A 25306-nucleotide genomic window follows, 5' to 3' on the forward strand; every position below is an offset into this window, starting at 1 on the left:
TGTTTGATTACTTGACGAACACAATGCATAATACATGATTACTTGACGAACACAATGCATAATACATATGTACCATGACACAAGCAGCGACTAATCGTTCTTCTTATGGTTGTTCGAGCGACAATGTCTTGGATAGATCCCAATCAATAGTTTCCCCTTGACATTTCTATTGTCTGCGGCAATTAATCTTATGTTAGCGTACATATCTGAGGTTCTTGTGGTTAATTAATTACAAGTAATATGCATGGCGATGCTGCACGGGAGAATTGAAAACAGCTTTAAACCACAGACTGCAATGATGCTTTGTCAACAATGAGTGAGTGAGTGAGTGAGTTTGGTTTAACGCCGCTTTTAACAGTATTCCAGTTACATCGCGGCGTGTCAGCTTAATGCGGGAGGAAAGCCCGAAGTGGTGCAGGTCTCAGACGTTTACCACTTTGGTGAAACCCACGAGCACGGGTATGGGTCTGACAAACCTAGAAACATAATCGGGGCGAACCGGGATTCGAACCCACAATCATAGGTTTCTGGCGTGCCCAAGTGACGCAACTCTGCACAGCGAATCGTGGCGCCTTAGACGACTGATACAAATTTCTGTCTGTCTGCAAAGCGTTTACTTTTATAGGATAGTACTTTATCTAAGTACATTTTGTTGTGTGTAAGTATTCAACAAATGATGTACTATTTGACGTTACAGTGTGTTTAATGTCAACATTTCTGCCACATTGGGCATTTAATAGAATGGGTAAAGAGAGAAAGGTGAGGTGAAATGGGGTTTAACGTCGCGTCCAAGATTAGTGCATTATAAAGCGACGTGCATGCACGTGTGTGTGCGGCAGCTTGTACTAGTCCGGACTGATGCCGATTTCATAGAGCTAGCCCACTGAGATACCATATGCCGCAGTCAACATGAATAACCCGCTCAGACACAGTATGCTGTCCACTCAGACCAGTCCATGTTTTGGTCCCTTAATGAACAACGCCAGGCAGGGTAACAACAAGTACCATCTTTTAACGTCTTGTGGATCGAACCCCGGACCTTCCGCTCTCCGGGCGGACGCTCTTCCACTAGACCACGGAGGCGGTCTCACTCAAAAGAAAATATTTTGGTTTTTTTAATTAGCCTCCACGAATGCATAATGTATTAATGAACCAGGAGGCTATTAACTACCACTGAAAGCTCGGGACAGCTAATTAAGGGCTAATTGGTTACGCAACACCTACTTGATTGCAAGTACACAAGGGGCAAATTAAGTAAGCTGAGTACAGGTGTACTTGGGATTAATTCCATCCTTGTTAACGAACATAATCAGACGCTGTGGGAAGGATCCTTTGAAGGTAAGCTAAAATCAAATTAGCGTATTGTGAGACTATGCTTGAACCGAGAAACCAAACAATAAAGGTATCAACTCAATTTTGGGTGCAGGAAGATGCTTTTCTTGCAAAAACATGTAGATCTGTCTATGTCGAGGTACGAAAACCTAAGTGGTATTTCAGATGTAAGTACATGTGCTATTTGAGTAACAGTTCTACGATTGATCTAAGGTTCAACATTGAAATATGGTATTAACATGTGTTAACCAGTAGTACGTTATGAATGATTCTCGACTGGAACCATGCATTGTAATTATGCGTTTGTTCTATGCGTAGAAGTGCGTTTGTTCTATGATTTAAACAGTATTTTATTTCCATTAATGTCCAGATTTTACATTACATAACGTTACAAAATGGAAAAAGGATTAGTAAACAGGCCCATTGTAATAATGCGTTTGTTCTATCAGTACAAGTGCGTTTGTTCTATCAGTACAAGTGAATTTATTTGGTAAATACGTTCTCAACCCATATCGGTAAATTCGTAATTTTTGTTCCCTTCGGAGATTATAATTTGCGATTTTAAAAGAAAACCCTGAGGTGATGTATCCGACAGACAAGGCTTTACATGTGATGTTATAATAAATATTGCTAAAAACATAATTGAGAAAGTTAAAAACACATGTTTAAAATTCACATTACGATACATATGAATATGATGCTGCGCATGCGTTTTCTGAATCAGCATTAAAAAAGGAAGGTTTTACCCGATTTTTAACATAAAGGTGAGTCCTGAAATATTTTTTTCATTTTTTTACCAAATCAAAACACGTTTGACTAAAGATCAAAGCTTATGACACCATATAAACATGCCAAAACCTAAACACACTTTACCTGTTATTTTAAGAGACAGTTTAAGTTGCAATTTATTCAACAAAATAGCTACATAACATAAACTACAACGAGATCAAACAAGGTGTACAAGCTTACATTATTCTCGTGAATGGGGAAGTGAAAGGCATTTACTTACTTAATTTGGGATTATTAATATAGTAATACTAATAACTGCTGGTTGGGTAAAGAGGGTTGCGGTTGTTGTAACACAGGAAGTGGAATTGCATGTACGAGTAAATGCATTGTACTAACAGTGTCACAATTAGAAGCCAACAACTGCTATGCTTCGCCCCGTCTACGCAACCTGCTAGTATCTAATTATTTGGAATAATCCTTTCCCGCGTTTCTTTCAAATAAAAACGACTAATTTCATACGATCTAAAAACACAATTATTAATATGTTTTCATAGACACAGACACACGTGGTGTGGTCAGTAGATGACCACCTGCTGATAACAAATGTCAATTTACCGGGTCAGTGAGCTGACCATTACAATGATCGAACGATGTGTGACGTCTACTATTCATCTAACAGTTGTAGCATTTATGCATCAAAGCATTCGTTTTCTCCCAAGAATTTAAGATTGGGAGACCTCGAAACGTGTAAGTTCTTATTTTACAAAACGAGAGGATTTCGATCAAAAGGTCACAGTTAAAATGACAAATAGAACGTTAAATCACATTTAAATCTATAAGGTTGTGGTGGATTATGGCCAAGCGGAACAACCATGTATGTGTTTTAAATGCTTTTAGAGTGTCTCATAGGCCCTAGAGGCTGGATATTGTACTTTTAATGTCAACTTGCTTTTGTTTAAAATATGTTTTATGTACAATATGTGACACTTAAATAAACATTTCTTCTTCTTCTTGTTCTTCTTCTTCTTCTTCTTCTTGTATGACAGAGAGTACTGTAAGGGTGGGTGTGGAAAGTATGTGGAAAACGGCTTCATTTTGTGCATCGCGTTTTCTTTAAATACCGAGATCTGAGACACTATAACGTAGTATATAGGTAGATATAATACCAGTCTAAAGATGTAAACACATTGATTTTGACAGCCATGGCCTATCGTGGCAAACACATGTGACAGATGTTCTTGAGAAAGTCAAAGCGCTTGACTTTAACGGACCTGTTTTCCTTGAATTCGATGTACTGTGGCATTATAAAGTGGTATATAGGTAGATATGATTCCAGTCTATATATTGATTTTGACAGCCCGGGCCTATCGGACCCAACACAAGCCAGACACTTCTGATAGAGACATGTTGAGAATGTTGAGGAAATTGGGCTTTACTTTTGAGCAAAGTGTTTTCTTTAAATAACAAATTCAATCTGAGACATTATAAAGTGGTATATAGGTAGATATAATACTCGTCTATAGATGTAAAAATAATGAACTACTTGATTTTGACAGCCCGGGCCAAGTCGGACCCAACACTTGTGACAGAGATATTGTTGAGAAAATACGGTAAAAGTGCTTGACTTTAAAGGACCAGTTTTCTTTAAATTCGATATATTGTGACGTCATAAAGTGATATACAGGCATAAAATAAGGTCTTTATATGTAGTTTAGTATTATATCTACATGCATATCACTTTATGATGTCATATATGTAGTTACATCTCTGAGTTTAAAGTTGATTTTGGGACACTGATGGCCTGAAGTGCACTTAGCGAGTCTGATAGGACGACTGCCTTTGCTTCCGGGAGTTCCGGTATGAGTTTGAGCACCGAGGAGTGCTTTATCTCACTTATAAACCGTCTAAATGCACGAATTAGCGGAAAAAAAATCGATATGTCTTAACAAAACAGTGAGACGCGTTATAAAACGAATATAAATGAATGCGACCAAAGCGTGCGAGATTAGAAACACGTGCAAAACTAAGTCATGACATCTAAAATGGAACGTTCTTTCACCACCTGCGCCGCTGGCTCAGTCGGAAAACAGTGGGTTAGTGTACGATATACAACGACCACGAGTCGCTTTTCTTTATATGAGATACCAACATTATATACAGCCTCTTTAAGGACGTTGATGAAATGTGTAGGGTTTAAAACAACCCGAAGGAGCTATAGCGTCACATATGATATACAATAGTGCCGGGTTAATAGCATGTCGCCCCAGACCGTAGTGTACGTCCGTGTACAGTCATGAGATATAGGTAGACATGGATCTTTCTGTACACGTACGTAAAGCCTCGTACACCCATTCACTCACTCACTCGACCCGTGAAGATTCCGGGGTAGAATAGGTCTTCAGCAAACCCGTACTTGCCGTAAAAGGCGACTCTGCTTGTCGTAAAAGGCGACTAACGGGATCGGGTGGTCAGGCTCGCTGACTTGTTTGATACATGTCATCGATCCCAATTGCGTGGATCGATGCTCATGATGTTAATCACTGGTTGTCTGGTCCAGACTCGATTAATTTACATATAGCTGGAATATTGCTGAGTGCGGCGTTAAACAACAAACAAACAAACATACACTCACGACAGACAGAACGTAGGAATAAATCACAACTTCATGAACATTGTAAGACCACCTAGGAGACAGTTTCGCCTAACGAAGCTTATATCTCTACAAGACCTGTCGATGTCGTATTGAACGTGAGGATAAAGCCAGTAACGATGCTAGTCCCGGGGACCAGACTAGTAGATCAGGCCTTGTTTCCCCCACCGGACAGCGAACCTTTGATACTGTATTAATTACATTTATTTATTGATGATAATGTACAGCCACCAAGACAGGAACACTAGCACACGTAGAAAGTAAGAAAAAGTGGGAACATATTATTTTCAAATATAAGATAGCTACGCGATAGAACAATGAAGAACGTTCGGTTCTAAATTCAATTTAGCGGGGTTAAATCTACAGGTAACCTAGCTCTACATTGAAAACACAGTATGTTTATCTCCATTCTACCAAGACTAAATAAAACGCGAACTCTTTGGTGTTAGCAAATATACTGAGTGAAGCGGCATGGGTTGAGTTCAGTGTTTTGAGTGGGTTATCGATCTGAATTATGGTGCTGTATATACTCAAGCAGTTTGTTTACACCGTAATACTTCACTCGAACATATGACAGGCATTTAAAGCATATAAGCACGGCAACTTGGTAAGCTAACATGAGGTGGGTATCCCTAAAGAAAACAAAGCAAGCTTTGCAAGGCTTTCGCTCTACATCGCGTGTCACCTTTATGACGTCATATCGCTCATTGTGACGCAAAAGATATGACGTCACAGTCGTATATAGAAAAGCGCCAAAATTCCAAGCTCTCTGTTGTCTCCAAAACGTAAATACATTCCCTTTGTTGATTTCTGTCGTGTTTTTCTGCACGAAATGTATTGCCACACATCCTTTGAATATTGTAGTAACCCAATCTGTGCATTTTGTAACCTGTTATTGTAGATATAATTATTTAAATATGCCTACCGACAATGACTGAAAATAGTATCAGAAATTCCAAATTCATGGTAGAATTCACAATAAAACATTGTTCTACCGCGACGTCAGTTTTGGAGATTCGAACATGCGCTCGCAATTTGATGACGTCATATATTGGACGACGTTATTTTTAACCCTCTGGATGTCGAGTTTTTTCTGACGCACATTTTCCTAAGATCGGTAAAGTGAAGATTGTGTGAGAATTGTGCTCACGCGGCACTGGATCTACCTCTGGCTATATAAACTTACGCAGAGGTGGAGAATATTAAATTTCCCATTTGATGGTGTAAATTTAACTGCAAATATTAAACGGGTTTTAAAAAAATACACTTCTACGTGTTGTCCGAGAATTTATTCTGCGTTGAAAAACAGTAAATTTCTCCGCTTTTCATCGCACACCGATAAAAGTGCTGTGCGAGGATTATCGACAATACTTCATAAAAAAAAGAGGTAATAGAGAAATGAATGTCCCTATCTAACCTATAACTTAGTCCTTAGATTCCAACATTCTCCTGGATGTGTAGATGTAATTTGACTGATGTTGCACCATTATTAATGGAGCATTGGCCTTATCATCAAATGTAATGAAATACAAAAAATAACACCCTTATATTTGACGTCATGGCTGGTTTTATGTCTTTGATAACGTCGGAGAAAGACGACACTGGTATTTTGGTTAATATATATCCCCTAATTTTCGTTCAGGGTAAATCACGATGTGTAAAACGAAATTTGACGCTTTTTCGACACAACATAAAATGACTGCTTTCACCAAGTAAATAATGTCTTGAACATATAAACAATTAGATAGTTTATCGTGTATCTTAACTGGATAAGACACGCACCTGTTTGGCATCAATTTACGTAATGAAATACCCAAAAGAATATTTCAAAACAACCAAAATTAATTTTAATATTGGACATATATTTGTTCATTATTATGTTATTTTTTTCTCTTCATCTCGTCTCAGAATTACACAATACAAGATGCGAAGAAAGCTCTATTGGTATAGAATTATCAGGATAATCGTATAAGGTTGAACCAACGGGGTACATGGCATGGGTTTTATTTTTGTCATAGTTCTAAAATACATCATATTTTCTTCTATTTTTTATAAATAATTTTGACTTTATTAAATAAGACTAAACATCATGTTTTGTGTATGTTACTTAATAATTTGTGTACTAAAATTTATTATCAGTCGGTTTTGATATACGCAGGCATTCATTCACAAGGTTGGGTTGATAAGCATTATGTTTTAAGCGTTAAGACTACATGTCCAGCGAGAGAAGTAAACATTATTCCATGATAACGCGCTCTCCAAGAAAACTTATGTAATTTTAGTCATTTCTGCATAGTCATGTCCTTCAAAACTGCGAGGTAATCTCTGAAATTCAGATAGTCAGCACGTTAAATTAGCAACATTGTGTAGGTATTGTTTAAGTAAGTGATAATTGAAAATGCGACCGTATCATGACTTAAGATCATCGGTGGTATAAATAACGGCCTGTATTCCGGGTACCTCACTGATGAGACACACGGAATATAGACTGGCCTCTAATAGATGCTTCTCTTGGTTGTTTTAAGGTAAGATATGTTCATTTCATAATATATTGTATGTTCTTAAACTATATTCCTATTTTTCCTGTTTTCTATTGCATTCTATATTCTCAGTTGCTTTGAATATAATCAACATTTTAAATTAGGCATAAGAGATTAAGGTAACCAGTAAAGTTAGTATTATAGTTAGGTTAGATCAGGTAGCACGAGAAACAATCTAACAATATAGTGTATATTAAAATAGTATAAAATATAATATGATAACGTTTTTAGACATTGGTTCAGCACATTTATATTCCGCATAACCGGACTCACGGAAGCAAAGTAATTCCCGTGCATCTGTTGTCAATTGTATATTTTATTGAATGTTTGCAACTGAAGTGTACATGTATGTAAATGAATGCATCTTTAAATAATTACTGCGTGTGTTCCATTCAAATGATTTAAACTACCCTTGATGTAATTAATGTTAAAACAATGTACTTATTGAGTGAGTGAGTGAGTGAGTGAGTGAGCTGGGTTTTACGCCGCTTTGAACAGTATTCCAGTTATATCACGGCGTGTCAGCTTAATGTGGGAGGAAAGCCCGAAGTGATGCAGGTCTCAGACGTTTACCACTTCGGTGAAACCCACGAGCACGGGTATGGTGCTGACAAACCTAGAAACATAATCGGGGCGAACCGAGATTCGAACCCACAATCATAGGTTTCTGGCGTGCCCAAGGGACGCAACTCTGCACAGCGAATCGCGGCGCCTTAGACGACTGCGCCACCTGTGCCCCCTGTACTTATTGAGCGCGGCAACTATACTGTACACGCAAAACCCGTGAGCGCACATAACACTTGTTTAATTCAGTTGCTCATGTATTGCTATATTTTCAGTATTATTAAGCTCTATTTATTTCTACGTTGTACACATTCAATGACATGCCATCGGGCATATGACTTTTTGTTATCAACGGTAGTTTAGATATAAAACATGTGGCCATATTATTTAATTAGCAGATTGAAATCTTATTAATATTTGTATATTCTTATTATTCGGTTTAAGTTGTATTCTGTAAGGTTGTATCAAAGCAAAGCTCATCTTTACGTTTCGCATAAACATTAAAAGATCATGTAAGATTATTTTAGTAATGGGTTAGATATTTATTAATATTTGAATATTCTTATTATTTGGTTTAAGATGTATTCTGTAAGGTTGTTTTGAAGTAAAGCTCATCTTTACGTTTCGCATAAACATTAAAAGATCATGTAAGATTATTTTAGTAATTGGTGAGATATTTATTAATATTTGAATATTATTATTTGGTTTAAGTTGTATTCTGTAAAGTTGTATTGAACTAAAGCTTATCATTACGTTCTTCATAAACATCTAAAGATCATGTAAGACTATTCTATTAATAGGTAATATATTTATTAATGTATGTGTATTCTTATTATTCGTTTAGGTTATCTTCTGCTAGGTATATCAAAGTAACGCTTATCATTACGTTCTTCATAACTAGCAAAGATCATGTAAGATTATTTTAGTTATTGGTAACACATGTAGTACGTGTCTTACCGAAGAGTTATCCTATTTATCTAAAATACAGTGTCCTTAATTGCGCGATATCACTTGTATTATATTTTCAACCAATTGTAAAGTGTCTTCGTTTCATTGTTAAATGCATTTGTTTATTGTATGATATATTGTAAGATTTATACTGTAACTGTTAATTCATAATTTTCGGAATACTTCAATTGTCTTAGGTTGTACTTTGATTATGTTTTATTGTGATATGTAAATGACTGATGAGACACACGGAATAAAGACTGGCCACTAATAGATGCTTCTCTTGGTTGTTTTAAGGTGTGCGGTCCCTTGCTAATTCCCCGACAGCTAATTCTAGGAATTGTATTGTTTTAAACATATTTTATTGATATATATGGTCAACGGGATTATCCAACTTAGGTGGCCCTTTCCCTACTCTATATGTACAGACATTGATTATATATATATATATACACATATATACATACATACATACATATACATACGTATACAGAAATACAAACATATACACATAATCATATAAACGCACAATCATACATACTCATACATACATACACATACTCAAATACATATGCACATATTACATTTATAGTAACAAAGAGAAATATATTTACACAAGAACATAAACATAATGTTTGCAAGAATAACATAGACATGCATAAGAATTGCCTATAGACACAGTTTACTTGTATATACACATTAATCCAAAATACATGCAAGACTACATATATAATTACACAATCATACATACACTTATGTACATGTACACATATGCTTACATACACACACTACGTGTACATACATACACATATACCCTTGAATATGCATGCATTCATATATATACATACACATACACATATTTACACACATACACCAGGATATATATACCCGTAAACATTATGTTTACCGAAGGAGGTAGAGATACACATGTATTCATATACATGCATGCAGCTTATTCACTGATGGCGTAATTAATAATAAATGGTCGCAGAGCGATATTCTGTATTAATGATAAAGGGTTACTCGAATCTATTAGTCGACAGTATATATTTTTGAACGCTGTTGAAGATGAGGTTATCGTGACTTTCAGATAGGGATGCATCACCGTAGAGAATATTTTGTATTGTACATGTAGTTCCAGCTTTTATAATGTTAGCGAACATGATATTTCTGGGAATAGTGTAATTGGGACATTCAAGAAAAAAATGTATGTTGTTTTCACATGGGTTTCCACAGGAGCAGGACAAAGTATCAGATAAATTTACTTTAAAGAGGTCTGCATTTAGGGAACTGCAAGAATGCCTTAGGCGTGCATGTAAAATATTAGCTCTACGGTTGCCGATTGAGAAGTATGGAGGTGGAGCTGTAATGGTTGTTTTAATCATATGTTTAAAATTTGATAATGATCTTGCACTTCTGTATTCAGGGGGTAACTCATTCCATAATTTGATTGAAGAAGGTATAAATGATTGTTGGTATGTAACTGTTCGTGCTTGCGGCAAATTCAGGTTATTCTGATTTCCTAACTCATATCTACTAAAAGTTGATAGTTTGGGTGGTAACATGTCATGTAAATATGATGGGCATAGGTTATTAACAATACTGTAGATTGTACAAAGTTTTTTATTTGACCTTCCATAAGATAGTGATTCCCATCCTGTCTCAAAATATAAACTCGATCTTGAGGAGAATTTAGGGAGACCTGTTACTATGCGAGCGGCTTCGAGTTGAATCATTTCAAGTTTTTCGGAATTTTCATGACTGCAGTTGTCCCATACCTCTGAAGCATATTCTAATATAGGCCTTATGAAAACAAGATAGACTTTGGACAGGGTTTGTCTATCAAGTAAATATTTAACGGTTCTTAACGAACAAATCATTTTGGAAGCTGAGCGGCAAATGTTATCAACGTAAGTTGTCCACTTCATATCATGGGAGAGAGTAACGCCCAGATGTTTGTGCGAGATAGATGCGCTAAGTGCGGTATTGTTATAAATAGTATCTGCAGTGCGGTTTTTACAATGAGTGAACAGAATAAATGTTGTTTTGTCCGGGTTAAACTTAACTAGCCATCTATCGGCCCAGGTATTGAGAAGCTCTAGATCACTGTTTAATCTGTGTTCTATCATTTGTAAGTGAAGAGATGATGTACCAATGGAAGTATCGTCTGCAAAAAGGCGAGTGGAATTCACTAGATTATCAGCGAGATCGTTAATGTAGACCAGAAACAAAAAGGGACCTAATACCGAGCCCTGGGGGACACCGTCTCTGGTGAATTTCAAAGATGAAAAGCTGCCATTTACAAAAACCTTTTGTCTCCTCTGACTAATATAGTCTTCTAACCATAGTCATAGCTTGCCCGTTACACCGTATTTTTGTAATTTATGAAGTAAACCTTTATGCCAAACTCTGTCAAATGCTTTCGATATATCACAGAATACCATACAATAGTATTCGTGCTTGTCAACAGATGAGACAATATCATTATAAATTTCTATTAATTGTGAGGTAGTAGAATGTCCTGGTACAAAGCCGGATTGATATTTGTACAGGAGACTATTCATATTGAAATAGTTGTATAAGCGTTTAAAAACTAATCTCTCCTGTAGTTTTCCAAGAATAGATAATAAGCTAATTGGTCTGTAGTTTGAGGGTAATGCTTTGTCACCTTTCTTGTATAATGGCATGACGTGAGCAAGTTTCCAGTTTTCTGGAAAGATTGCTTCTTTTAAAGATCGATTGAAAATTATACATAATGGGATGGCAATACTGTCAGCCAAGGGTTTTAAGAGTCTAGGGTTTATATTATCTGGTCCGCTTGATTTATTGCATGGTAGTGACTTTATGAGATCGCTTATTTCTAATTCAGTAACTGTGATATCCGAGAGAGAGGTTTCACAACGTTGACTGAAATCCGGAAGCGGTTGATTTCCATCATCAACATCACAAATAGAAACAAAATAATTATTGAGTACATCAGCCTTTTCGACATCGGTAAATGCTGTGGGTTTATTAAGGTCGGTACACAGAGGGGGGATACATGCTGGTGAATTAGCATTTTTGATAATGAATCTCAATAATTTCCAGTAGTTGTTACTGTTTGAGTTCAGATGTGTTTCCAACAAGCCGTTAATGTTGCTATAGTATTTTTCTTTAGCTATCTTTTTCATATTATTAAATTTGTTTCTTTGCTTTTTGTAGTTGACAAAATCGCTAAGTTTACCAGTTCGTAATGCCCTTTTTCGATAGCGGTCTCTGGAGCGACGCTCCCTTCTGAGGTCATTATCGAACCATGGTTTGTCCGTTGGGCGAATAGTTACACACTTAGAGGGTATATAGTCGTGCTTGTAATTTTTTAGTTGGGAGTGGAATTTGTCACACATTTCATTATCGTCCAGACATTCTTTAAAAAACTCGTTCCAATTTTTATTCTTAATTTGTATATTCATTTTTTGCAAAGTTAGCTTGTTTGGAGAGCCATACGTTTCTTCTATATGACTTTTTTATATTAAGATATACATTAATAGACAAGAAAACTCCCCTGTGATCCGATACATCGGAACTAAAATCTAGTACACCGAATAAGGAACAATTACAATCATTACTTACTAAAATAGGGTCAATAAGTTTAGCCGAATGTGTTGTAATTCGTGTTGCTTCGTTTATAATACTGCGTAAGTTCTTGCGTGTTATTATGTCACGTAAATGGTGGATATTCGTATTGAAAAGATCTTCATTTAGGTCACCAACAAGGACGATATCACGGGAAACATCAAGTGCAGTTTCTATCATGTGCTCAAGAACAGTCCAATATGCGGTAGGGGTGTTGGGTGCGCGATAGGTGACACAAAGTAGAACACTGTGCTGTGGTGAATAAACTTGAAACCACATAGATTCAGAAATAATCACTTCCAAGTCTGTTCTATGCTTGACACTAAGTGAATTAGAAAAATATACAATTATACCACCTCCGAAACAATCCCTGTCCCTCCTGTGAGGTTCATGGAAGAGATCAAGGAGCAGGTCGGCTGACTGAATGTTGGCGTCCAGGTGAGATTCAGTGAAGCATAACACATCGAAATCGCAGATATCATCGTAGATTTTAGTCAGTTTATGCCGAATACTTCTAATATTCAAGTGGAATATGCCTGTATCATTGGTTGTGTTATATTCTTTTAGCCCGGGATTTGGATGAATATCACCAGAAATGAACAATAGAAGGAGGGAGATTAATTTCATATTTACGCACAAGCCATACGTCATGACAAAACAAAGATGCAGTATGTACATCGTGGAATACATTTTGAAATGGATATATACTTCTTTGGTAAAAGCGTGACGCCTGAGGTAAGTTGGCATACATTTATTATAAAATATTCCAATCGTCGCCCTGTACGACATGATGTCAATCATTGCCTAATTTAGAGAGAATAATGAACCAGGTTAGGGCGATGATGAACGTGTTCTCAAAGTGTTTGATAATTGGTTTGGTGAATATGACTAATCGTATGTTAAGCGCGCTGTAGAGGCATAATGAATATATCAGTTCTTCTTGATTGTGCAGTACAAAATGTTCAAAAGTGTTGAACTGTAGTCTCTTTGTGGACAAAGGACAAACACATGAAGTATGTACAAGTAATATAGAAAAGATCCAGAAAAGCTGGGTCCTGTGTAGTGGTGTAACGATACGGCGATACAGTATTGTATCCCGATGCACAGCCCACGATACGATGCATCGATTTGGAAAGCATGTATCGCGATACATACGATATTTTCATAACACAATTTTACCTACCGTATTTTCTTGAGTATAGTGCGCACTTTTTTCCAAAAAACACAGCTGTGTAGGAAGGGTTGCGCATTATACACGCCATAATGAGTGTTGATGTTTTTACCCCATGGAAAGACATTACTGTGAGCACATAACACCGGAAATACCATGTCAACAAATCCATACTGAAGTTAACAAATTATTCATGTAATTACACTGTCTGGCTATAAAAAAAGTTTTCTTTGTATATCTGGACTCATGTTTGTAACTTATTTCATTAATTTTATTCAAAATTCCTTTTAATATTGTTTTAATTTTTCGCGATCACGCGATCACGTGCACGGGAGCCTTGACGGTGACTGGTCAGACTGGTTCCATGTAAAAAAAAATACCCGGCAATAACGATCAGCACAATTAAGATCTATTTATTGTCTTTGGTGGTAATTTATACAGAAATAAAGATTTTTTTCGAAATAAAAAGGGGTGGGGGTGTGGGGTGTGGGGTGTGTGTGTGCGCCCATGAAATACGTTTAACAGTATTGCTGACAATTTGCTATAACAGTAAATAAACACCTTATATCTTCTTCAACTGTACTTGTCACATTTTTTAGAGAGCAGAAAGACATCAACTTGGCTTAGCTTGTACCAGTAAACACTGTATCGCGATACGTATCGTATCGCGACCCTCCCGTATCGTTACACCTCTAGTCCTGTGCAAAATCAATAGAGGGAATAGGATACAAAAGCGGACAGTGTGAAACATAATGATGGCGACAAGTAGGGTGTGTTGCCACAAATTGATTTTGTTGGCTTGGATGGGACTGTGCAAGTACAGCAATAGCTGTGACCAAGATGCATCTGATTAATGATATCTGCAGAAAGAAGTAGGTAGCTCTGAAATGATATGATGGTCACTTTCAGAATATAGATGACATTGGCATGATACCTAAACAGGTACAGGCCTAGAGGTCACAATACATTTATGAGTTTATCAAATCGTCAATGTCTGCAAGACAGTTGATCCAAAAACGCTTTCCGCTTTGTTTGCATGCAGATATCCTACCATCAAAGGTCCAGAATAAGAACATAGAGGTCGCTTTCTTGAGTTCTAGGAGCCTTTTAATTAGTGAATGGCGATGTTTGGTCATGTCTTCAGTGATGAAGATTTTGTCAGGGTTAGGCCTAAGTTTGCGTTTTGACATGTACACAGCATTTTTCGTGTTGTGGGATACAAATTTGACAAGTACTTGGGCTCTGCCGTTGATGACCCTACCCACAGTATGCGAACGATCTAAGTCATTCTTATTTAGTTTTATACCTAAGTATTTATGACAGATATCAATGACTTTATCATCGGTTGGGTCTTTGACATCATCGATGGGCACATTCATAAAACGTAACGAATTGCGTCGTGGTATTGTTCTAGTTCCTCGATGTGAGCTTGAGCCTTAGTCAGATTATCCTCAACCCTGTGAACTTTGTTTTGAAGTTGCTGGATCAGGTCTGATTGTGCTTTAATAACTGAATTTTGATTTTCGACACAATCTACTAGGGTACTTGTTGCCGATTTAACAGCCTGCTCGACGACTTGTTCAAGGTGTTGGGGGAAGAATGTTTAATTAAGTGTCGCGTGCATATTATATGATAAAATGCAAAATGTACATTCATAGAAAGATAAAAAGCACCCGGCCATATGGCCTATGAGACACTATAATCTAAAATATCACAGAACAACAATAAGTTAAGAAAGTACAATTGACAAACAGTCCCTACATTCAATATATAATTAAAACATGAATTATACCCAAACCTGTATGAGAACAATCATACAGGTCTATCAACAACATAGATTCTCGCACAAACATGCATTCAGCCGAACGCATACACACACATACATACATACACGCATACACACACATACATACACATATACACACACGTACATACACGCATACATACATACACACACATACACACACACACTCACACACACACATAACTACATAAATCATAAAAGAGCATTCCTTCTTCTGACCATGAGATGAATCTTAGAAGCAAGTAAGAGTTGGAAATTAGGATTTTGCATTAAAAACACATATTTTTCTGTTGGGTTTTTATGCGAAAATTCATTGTCTACATTCAGGGCATACTTGAAGACAACGTAATTATATCTGAGTACAGTGGGCAGGTGATGGTGAAATGGGCTTCATCCTCGATCTCTAGGGGGCAGAGAGGACAGATTCTGTCATGAAGTGGAATAGGCGGCTTAGTATATCTGCCTGTCTCTACACACAGAGGCAGACTGCAGGCTCTCAGTCGTATGAAGGACTTGCGGTGGTGTTTAGACATTGTATTAGTTACATAAGCTTCTGGGTACAGGTCTTTCTTAAACATGCGATAAGTCTTAAGTTTACTTCCGTTTGTTAATTTTCCTTTATCGTCCCATAAGTCAGTAAACCACTTCTGTTCATCCTGAATGGCATTAGGCATTATGTATTAAGCGTTAAGACTACATGCATGTTCCGTCCAAAGTTATTATCAGTCCGTGTTGATATACGCCTGCCTTCATTCCCAAGATTTAGTCTATAAGCGTTATGAGCTAATCGTTAAGACTACATGTCCAGCGAGAGAAGTAAACATTATTCTATGAGATAACGCGCTCTCCAAGAAAACTTATGTAATTTTAGTCATTTCTGCATACTCATGTCCTTCAAAACAGAGAGGTAATCTCTGAAATTCAGATAGTCAGCACGTTAGATTAGCAACATTGTGTAGGTATTGTTTAAGTAAGTGATAATTGAAAATGCGACCGTATCATGACTTAAGAGCATCGGTGGTATAAATAACGGCCTTTATTCCGGGTACCTCACTGATGAGACACACGGAATAAAGACTGGCCACTAATAGATGCTTCTCTTGGTTGTTTTAAGGTGTGCGGTCCCTTGCTAGATCCCCGACAGCTACTTCTAGGAATTATAATTAGCTTGACCAAACATTAACCTTTAAAGGTTATTATAAGTCATAAGGTTTATCATATTTTTATACTTTTTACTATTCCTGGAGAAATAAAGTAAACAGTTTAAGATTCCGTGTGACAATATGGAAAAAAAAGAATTAACCCATTGATTATATAATGCAAAATTCATAAATTGTTTGTGACTAACGCGCACGTGGCAAATCGCACTGTTCTGTGTATCAAACGACATAAAAAAAACAATTCAAGACCAAGACAATTCTTTCATAAATATATGCATATATGTTAACGAAAAATATATATCCATGTTGTTAAAGTAATATATCTAGTTTTGGTTATAAAATAAAATGAAACGGCTATTCATGGACATTGGTTATATGAACTAGTCTTATAATATTGACGATTACACATACACAGAGGTTAGGCTCGCAAACTACAATGTTTATTCCTAATACAGGATATTTATCATCCCCACACACACAAGCGTGATAACCTCTTTATCATATACTGAACCGCAAAAGAAACGTCACCATGGATAGATATACATTACAGAAACGTTATTTGTCCAAACACAGTAAACATACTTTGAGACATATTGAAAAGATGAAACTTGGCAAAACATCATCAAGGTTGAAATTAACGTGTCAAATGTTCTTAAAGTGAAACGCAACACTAGTCTCTGAAAAAATGGCATCACAAATCAGTACCTCGTGTGTCCGCCATGTGCATTGATGACTGCCGTGCAACGTCGATACATGGAATGGATGAGGCGGTTGATGAAGGCCATAGGCACTCTGAGGAACGCCTGACGCAGTTCAGCTGCAGTCGGTCTTGGTCGGACGTCATTCAGCCGTCTTTGAATCTCGTCCCACAGGTGCTCAATGGGATTTAAATCGGGACAGAGGGAAGGCCACTGCATGGTTCAGATGCCATTCTGCTGGAGGAAGTCTCTTGTTGCTCTCGCAATGTGGGCACGGGAGTTATCATGCTGAAACTCGTGGTTGCGGCGACGTGCCAAATGAGGTATGGCGTGTGGTCTCAAGACTTGCTGTGACACCATTGCCTCTCCCTGGACCGATGTTCTAGAAGACTACAGGGCCGACCCTCTGTGCAAGACCAATTCCACCCCACACCATGATGCTCGGACCACCCTTCGAGTCACTCTCAACAACACAAGCAAAGCATTCGAATAACGTTCCCCACGGCGTCGCCAGACTCTCTCAGTATATTATCAGTTACATTATCCGTTGTTATGTCAACGATATCGTTTTTCAGAGTGTAAACCCCCTCCCTCACTTCGAAGTGGAATAAAATTCAATACACATCACGCAAACTAATACACTTCACAGCTTTGAATTCCCCTTCTGTTTATCATTTACTGTCATTTTAGGCAAATCAAATATACTGAAAGTGACTTTAACGGCGTTATATACTGTGTGTTTAGAAATCTAGAAAGACTATCGGATATTTACTCGAATAATTAAAGTAGAAAAATAGCACATTAGTGATCACGGGTATCAAATCACTAATGATAACTCTGCAACGTCGCTGATAAGCCTAGAATCGTTTAGAATGTTTTGGAAAAAAGCATCAAGAACGCCGAAATGTACGTTCCGCCATGTTTGATTGTGTTTACAAAATGCCGGTCATGAGACGCCTATTCGATCAGGTATATTTCTAACTCAGCTGCTATAGATCTACATGCATACCGTGACTGAAATAGTTTATAATGTAATCTTTGTTTAAAAAGTATAATGAAGGCTGCTTGGTTTCCAACATCTGGCCAATACAAGCAAATCCCAAACCAAACTTGAACAGAATAATTATTTTTTTATGAAGCCCATTCAGCCCGCGAATAACACACAGTAGTTCAAACATTAGATCTTAATCATATAAATGTTTTCGATATATCCTAGGCAACCATAGCCTGTATACCACAGACTATCCTACTGTGAACATCCGGGTTAGAAACGGTCATCAGCAACCTCTGCTAGTCGTAAGAGGCGACTAACGGGGTCGGGTTTGGTGACTTGGTTGACGCATGTCATCGTATACCAATTGCGTAGATCGATACTCATGATGTCAATCACTTAAATGTCTGATCCAGACTCAATTATTTACGGACCTCAGCCATACAGCTAGAATATTGCTGAGTGCGGCGTTAAACAACAAACAAAACTGAACGTCATTTTAGAGATCATTATGAAACGTCATTCCTTTCAGAGGCGATCGGGTAGCCTAGTGGTTAAAGCGTTCGCTCGTCACGCCGAAGACCCGGGTTCGACCCGGGTACAATGTGTGAAGCCTATTTCTGGTGTCCCTCGCCGTGATATTGCTGGAATATTGCTAAAAGCGGCGTAAAACCATACTCACTCACTCACTCATTCCTTTCACCGTGTACATGGATTGTTTGTTGATTTGATTGAAAAGTCCACGAAGAACAGGATCGGTCGTGGTGCCCGCGTTGTTCACCAGACCCTAACGATCGTAACGCCCATATTGTGATCTGAATGTTTCCTCTAGTCTCGCTTTCAATACAGAGTGGTGAACTGTCTAAGCAACAGTACATCTCATATTTCAACATTGAACACTTGTAACAGGCTCATGCAGTCAGATTGTTAAGATAAATAATAAGTAACGTAATTCAAAAGTCACGTAAAATATACTCATGTCTGTGATTGCGTGTCATCGTACCCCGACGGCGTGGATCGTTGCTCATAATAGCAATCACTGGATTGTCTGGTTAAGTGTGCGTGTACTAGTCCGGACCAATGTTGGTTTTATAGTGCCAGTTCAGGCCGCAGTTAAACATGGGTACTCCACTCAGACACAGCGTACTGATTCCAAGCTGACCAGTCCGTGTTTTAGCCCCTTAATGACGAGCGTCAGGCAGGGTAACAACAAGTTCCATCTTTTAACGTCTTTTGGTCTGACGCGGCCGGGACTGGAACCACCGAACTTCCACTCTGTAAAGTGAGTGAGTGAGTATGGTTTTACGCCGTTTTTATCAATATTCCAGCAATATCACGACGGGGGACACCAGAAATGGGCTTCACACATTGTGCCCATGTCGGGAATCGAACCCGGGTCTTCGGTGTGACGAGCGAATGCTTTCACCACTAGGCTACCCGACCGCCCCCACTCTGTAAAGTAATCAGAGTGACGCAGATCTGAAAATATATCAAAGTGACGGTAACATTTCTTTCCCAATAACGACGAACAAGTGTTTTGTAAATGGTAATGGTGATATACTTAGAAAACAATATCTCTTAACTTATAGAGCATAGGATGGGGCCCGGGTGGCCCGGTCGTCTAAGGCGTCGCATATCGCTTTGCAGAGAAACCTATGATTGTGGGTTCGAATCCCGGTTCGCCCCGATTATGTTTCTAGGGTTGACAGTACATGACAGTTTCACCGAAGTGGTAAACGTCTGAGACCTGCATCACTTCGGGCTTTCCTCCCACATTTAGCTGACACGCCGCGAAATAACTGGAATACTGTTCAAAGTCACGTGGAACCCAAATCACTCACTCACTCACTACAAAACAGAGGCGGATGACTTGTTTTCGCTATGCCCGTTTGCGCGAAGACGGAACCAAGTTAATAAAATGGCGACGAGAAGGGCAAAAGTCGACATTAGCCTCGTCACAGAAATGACACATTAACCCAATAATCAAGAATGTGTATTTTTCTGTAAAGAATAAAACGAAGGTAATTGCGATCACGAGCATGTGGATTGTTCTGTTGACAGCCGGAGAGGATCAATTATTTGTGGCCTATCGACGTCAACAAACATGGCGGGTGATGTAGTACTCTTCATCGTCTGTCAGTGATGGATCATCTCGTTCCGCGTTTCCGTGTCGCAAGCGTGCGCCGACAGTGTAGAAAACTATAAAATAAGACATAAAAGACGACACAACCTCTGGTATTGACATCGCCCATGACGACTGGTGAATAACACAGTATTACATTGTTTATATTGTTGATTATATATTATATTAATCCTCTCTTTATTCCTTCAACAGTTTAAAATCTCCCTCCATATATACTTATTATGAATTTTTTTAACTCATGTATTATATTTTACACTTGCATATCTATGTCCTATTCTTTCATCCGTTTGTTTGTTCTTTTCTTCGTTCATTTCTTTAATATCCCATGTATTTATTCGTTCCCAATACAGTAAACTACGGTTATAACGAACACGCTTATAACGAACTGACGGATATAACGAACCCCCTACTTTTGGTCCTGACTATTTGCTGTTGTTATACTGTATATATGCTTATACCGAACTACGGTTAAAACGAACTAAAATTTGTAGTCCCTTTGAGTTCGTTATAACCGTACTCTACTGTATATGCATACCATAGAATAAGGGGCGGTAGCGTAGCCATGTGGTAAAGGTGTTCGCTAGTAATGCTTAAGTTCCGGGTTCGAATCCACATGGATACAATGTGTTAAGCCAGTCATGATGTAACTTGCCATGATATAGCTGGGATATTGCTAATACACTGACGCGCAAAAGAAAGTATACACCAATGTTTGATGGTGGCTAAAAATGAAACAAACATGAAATGGTTATTCGACCGTGATGTATTTGATACGGGTATTTTAGTTGTGTTTTGTATCATGAAGCTACACTCACCTTTGCCCCGTGACAAAACGTAATTGTACATGAAGGTTTATAAAATTGAAAAGCAATCCATTTTCCGATAAAGCCTTCTGCAGATACACTTACTGACTTAACGTGGTGCGTCTTCCCTCGTCACTGTCGAAACACATAATGTCAGCTGTTTTGGGGGGTGTTTTTTGTTGTTTGTTTTTTTATCACTGTTGCACTGAAACACAAGAGTCGCTGAAATCCCCAAATCCACTTGGCTTGGAGATCAAACTTTTGTATTGTGCGTGAACGAAATCCGTATTTTCATATTTGGATGTATTTTTTTCAGTTTCATGTTGTTTAACGCCGCACTCAGCAATATTCCAGCTCTATGACGGCAGTGCGTAAATAATCGAGTCTGGACAAGATAATCCAGTGATTGAAATCATCAGCATCGATCCGCGCAATTGGGATATCATGACGTGCATCAACCAAGTCAGCGAGCCTGACCACCCGATCCCGCTAGTCGCCTCTTCGTCTCAAGCATAGTCACCTTTTACGGCAAGCATAGTCACCTTTTACGGCAAGCATAGTCACCTTTTACGACATGCTTAGTCACCTCTTACGGCAAGCATAGTCACCTTTAACGGCAAGCATAGTCACCTTTTACGACAAGCTTAGTCACCTTTTACGGCAAGCATAGTCACCTTTTACGACAAGCTTAGTCACCTTTTACGGCAAGCATAGTCACCTTTTACGGCAAGCATGGGTTGCTGAAGACCTATTCTACTCCAGATCTTCACGGATCCTCTACCTGTATCTTATAAATGCGAACAACTTAATTGTAGACACAATTAGTTTGTCAAACAGACAAAATGAAACCTTGCCAAATATTGTAAGATGTAAACATAAATTGTAACGGCAGTTGGTCACATAGATTAAAACATCCATCATCACAAACCTCTGGAAGTACGCGCACCTTAATATAACAGTTTCTGTAAGTGAAACCGATGACCAAAATAACTGTAAATTGATCAGCATAGACACGACAACACCATATTGGTTCATGAATTAGTTAAATTGTCAAATGTCAACTTCCTTAACACGTTCGTATTATATTAAGGCTTGTGAAACAGAGTACAAAATGAAATGTCAAGTATCATAAAACGTACTCGGTAATTTCAGATGCTGTATAATTTGACAAATAGATTGCAAAAGTAAATGTCAAATATATTAACACAGAGAATAGCTAACTTCATATATTATAATGTCAAATGTGAACTTCTTTCAGCCTGCAAATTAATTTTAAAGGCGAATCTGTTTTCAAAACAGATTACAAACGTAGATAACAATTATAGAACGTACAATGTGACTGTGGAGGCAACGTTATTTATCATATAAATTAGACAAGTACAGTCCTTAATCTCAACCCGTACAGCTGTGAACAACATATTCTCACGATCCGATAGAAATAAAAATAATATCTACAGACACTACGATCACAACAAAGGAGAGTCACTAACAGGATTAATAAATCAAGCAAACGACTAACTGAAGCGTATCTGTCTGGTAAATGGCTGTAAAAGGCTCACATCACCTAACTATTATAATGATCAAGATATCTACCTACAGCGCCCAAAGTCTGACGATATGTGTCACGCTAGTAGGTCACGCATCACCTACAACTTGTCACTGTCTGGATGGTCGTGCAGGTATTGGAGGTATGTAACGTGATGGATGGTAGCCTAACCCGACCTAACAACCCTACCGTGACAAGCCCGCCCTCAATATCGTCGACGCTGTGGCCAATGACAGCAGTGTACGTCGTGCACGGTGTTGCCGCGACCCCCTCAATCTGATCACTGTATTGACTAGCTGTGTCGCTACTGTGAGTATCTTGATTTTGTTTCTCAAACATGCCCGAGGAAACGTGTTTCGTTGATAGTTTGGGGCGTTTCTTTACGGCGTGTTGAAACTGTGTGATTGCTCATCGATCTGTGAATTTTTTAAAAGGAATTTGCTCTGTATTGTAAATTGAGAATATTTGTTGAAATAAGATGTGGTTGTCTTGATATGTTTTACTTTTAACCACGTGGCCTGTTTCACATTGAATCTGTGATATTTCCCTTATTGTTGACTGAGTTGTATATGATTTTAAGGGTTGTATGCTTAATTCTCGGCTATGTGGAGATAGTGACGTTTGTTTTCACGCTTCGTTCGGTGGATATTCTATACATGGTACAGTTGTGTTTGTACCGTGACGTTTTTCCCTTGTGTTCTAGCAGATATTACTTTATTGACGTGTGAGTCAACATCTACTTCGATCTATTTGAAAATACATGTAATATATAAGTATAGTTTTGTGTTTTGTATTGGAGTGAATGATGGCGTCTCCCCTCTTCATGACGTGTTATCAGTTGGTTTATCATTTGTACGGATTCAGTTATATGTTGATGTCGACACCAAGTGATGTTTGGAACTTAAGTCGCATTTCGTTTCATTCTGAGGGGCACGACTGGTCGCAATTCACCTTAGTTGTGCCAGAAACATATCACCGTGGGTTCGAATCCCTGTTTGCCCCGATCATGTTTCTAGGTTTGTCAGCACCGTACCTAGACTAACATCTAGTCTCTGAAATGAACATATCGTACAGAAAAAACAGTTGTTCAGTTATCTTGATAAAAATATAATAACAGGGAGCCCAGTGACTCTCTTCATTTTCAGATACAGCAGTAATATCTAGACTTGCCAAACATTATAGACTTGCATGGGTTGTATTTGATATATATTTGTATCTGGGTCTGTAAGACAGACTACACTGTACCGCACTCGTGGGTTTTTATTAAAGTGGTAAACGTCTTAGACCTGCATCACTTCGGGCGTTCCTCCCATATTAAACTGACACTCGGTCATATAACTGGAATACTATTAAAAGCGGTTTTAAACCCAACTCACTCACTCAGTTTTACCATCAGTATTCACACCAGAATTGAAATCAGTATTTTTATAAATATTCATGCCAATACCGACATAGGTATTCACAACAGACTTGACATCAGTATTTTGATACGTACTCACGTCAATATTGACATCAGTATTGACCCCAGTAGTGACCAGTTTTAATATCGGTACCCTGTTCATATGATGTTGATATTATTGATGAAACATGAGCGGCTACTCTCCTTGGTTGATCCTGAATGACTTGCTGTATCGACATACACCTTGATGGTGACGCACTGACCCGTAACGCACCCACTGCTCATGCTTAGCTTGAAGTGCTCGTTAATGCGTTAAATGAACACCAACAGTGGCACAGAATAGATAGCCGATTGCACTGTAGCTCACCCTGTGCAAAATACAGTAAACTACGGTTATAACGAACTCAAAGGGACCGCTAATTTTAATTCGTTATAGCCGCAGTTCGATATATGCACCTACACAGCAAATATACAGCAAATGGTCGGGACCGAAACATAAGTTCGTTATATCTGTCAGTTCGTTATAAGTGTGTTCGTTATAAACGTAATTTACTGTAGATGTGTTGTGTTTGGGGTTTTCATTTTCATTTGTTGGTATTGGCTTAAGGTTGTTTTTTATTACATTCTTTGTTATATTTCTTTTTTTTATACATATATAATTGGATAAAGCGTTCGTCGTCATGAAGAGGGATTGATTCCCGATATGAAACCCATTCTTGATGTAGATCTTTACCAACCGGGGTAGAATAGATGTTCAGCAACCCATGCTTGCCGTAAAAGGCGACTGTACTTGTCGTAAGAGGCGACTAAAGGGATCGGGTGGTCACGCTAACTGAACTGGTTGATTCATGTCATCGTATCCCAATTGCGTGGATCGATGCTCATGATATCAATCACTGGATTGTCTGGTCCAGACTTGATTATTTACAGACATCCGTCATATGGCTGATATTGCTGAGTGCGGCCTTAAACAACACACAAACAAACAAACAAACAAAACAGACACTTTGGTAAAACGGACAAGTCCGAGTTTGGGGCTGACAATCAGGGATGGAGCGATGTATTATGAGACTACTTTCCTCAAAACATTGTAAACTGACCGATGGTGAACATCACCTGACACCTTGTTCTGTATAGCGTTGCCTCCATTTTCCCTGCACGTGACTGCCGAACAAACAAATGGGCATGTCTAACTATGAAATCTGCATTAGCAAAA

At 38.2% G+C, this 25306-nt stretch overlaps 1 protein-coding gene across 2 annotated transcripts in view; it reads left to right on the plus strand.

The window, feature by feature from the left end:
- Window positions 1–25306, plus strand: part of LOC139471273 (melatonin receptor type 1B-A-like) — a 63783-nt gene that overhangs the window by 26035 nt on the left and 12442 nt on the right. The window contains exon 1 of one of the 2 annotated variants that reach the window (XM_071253572.1): window positions 22954–23000. The exons of the other annotated variant lie outside the window; for it this stretch is intronic. The gene's annotated coding sequence lies outside the window, so the exon portion shown is untranslated. Of the gene's footprint in view, window positions 1–22953; window positions 23001–25306 lie in introns of those variants that run through there. 2 annotated transcript variants of the gene reach the window in all.

The sequence above is a fragment of the Haliotis cracherodii genome, unplaced genomic scaffold, assembly GCF_022045235.1.
Source record: "Haliotis cracherodii isolate W230 unplaced genomic scaffold, xgHalCrac1.p SCAF_22, whole genome shotgun sequence".
Classification (NCBI taxonomy): Eukaryota; Metazoa; Mollusca; class Gastropoda; order Lepetellida; family Haliotidae; genus Haliotis; species Haliotis cracherodii.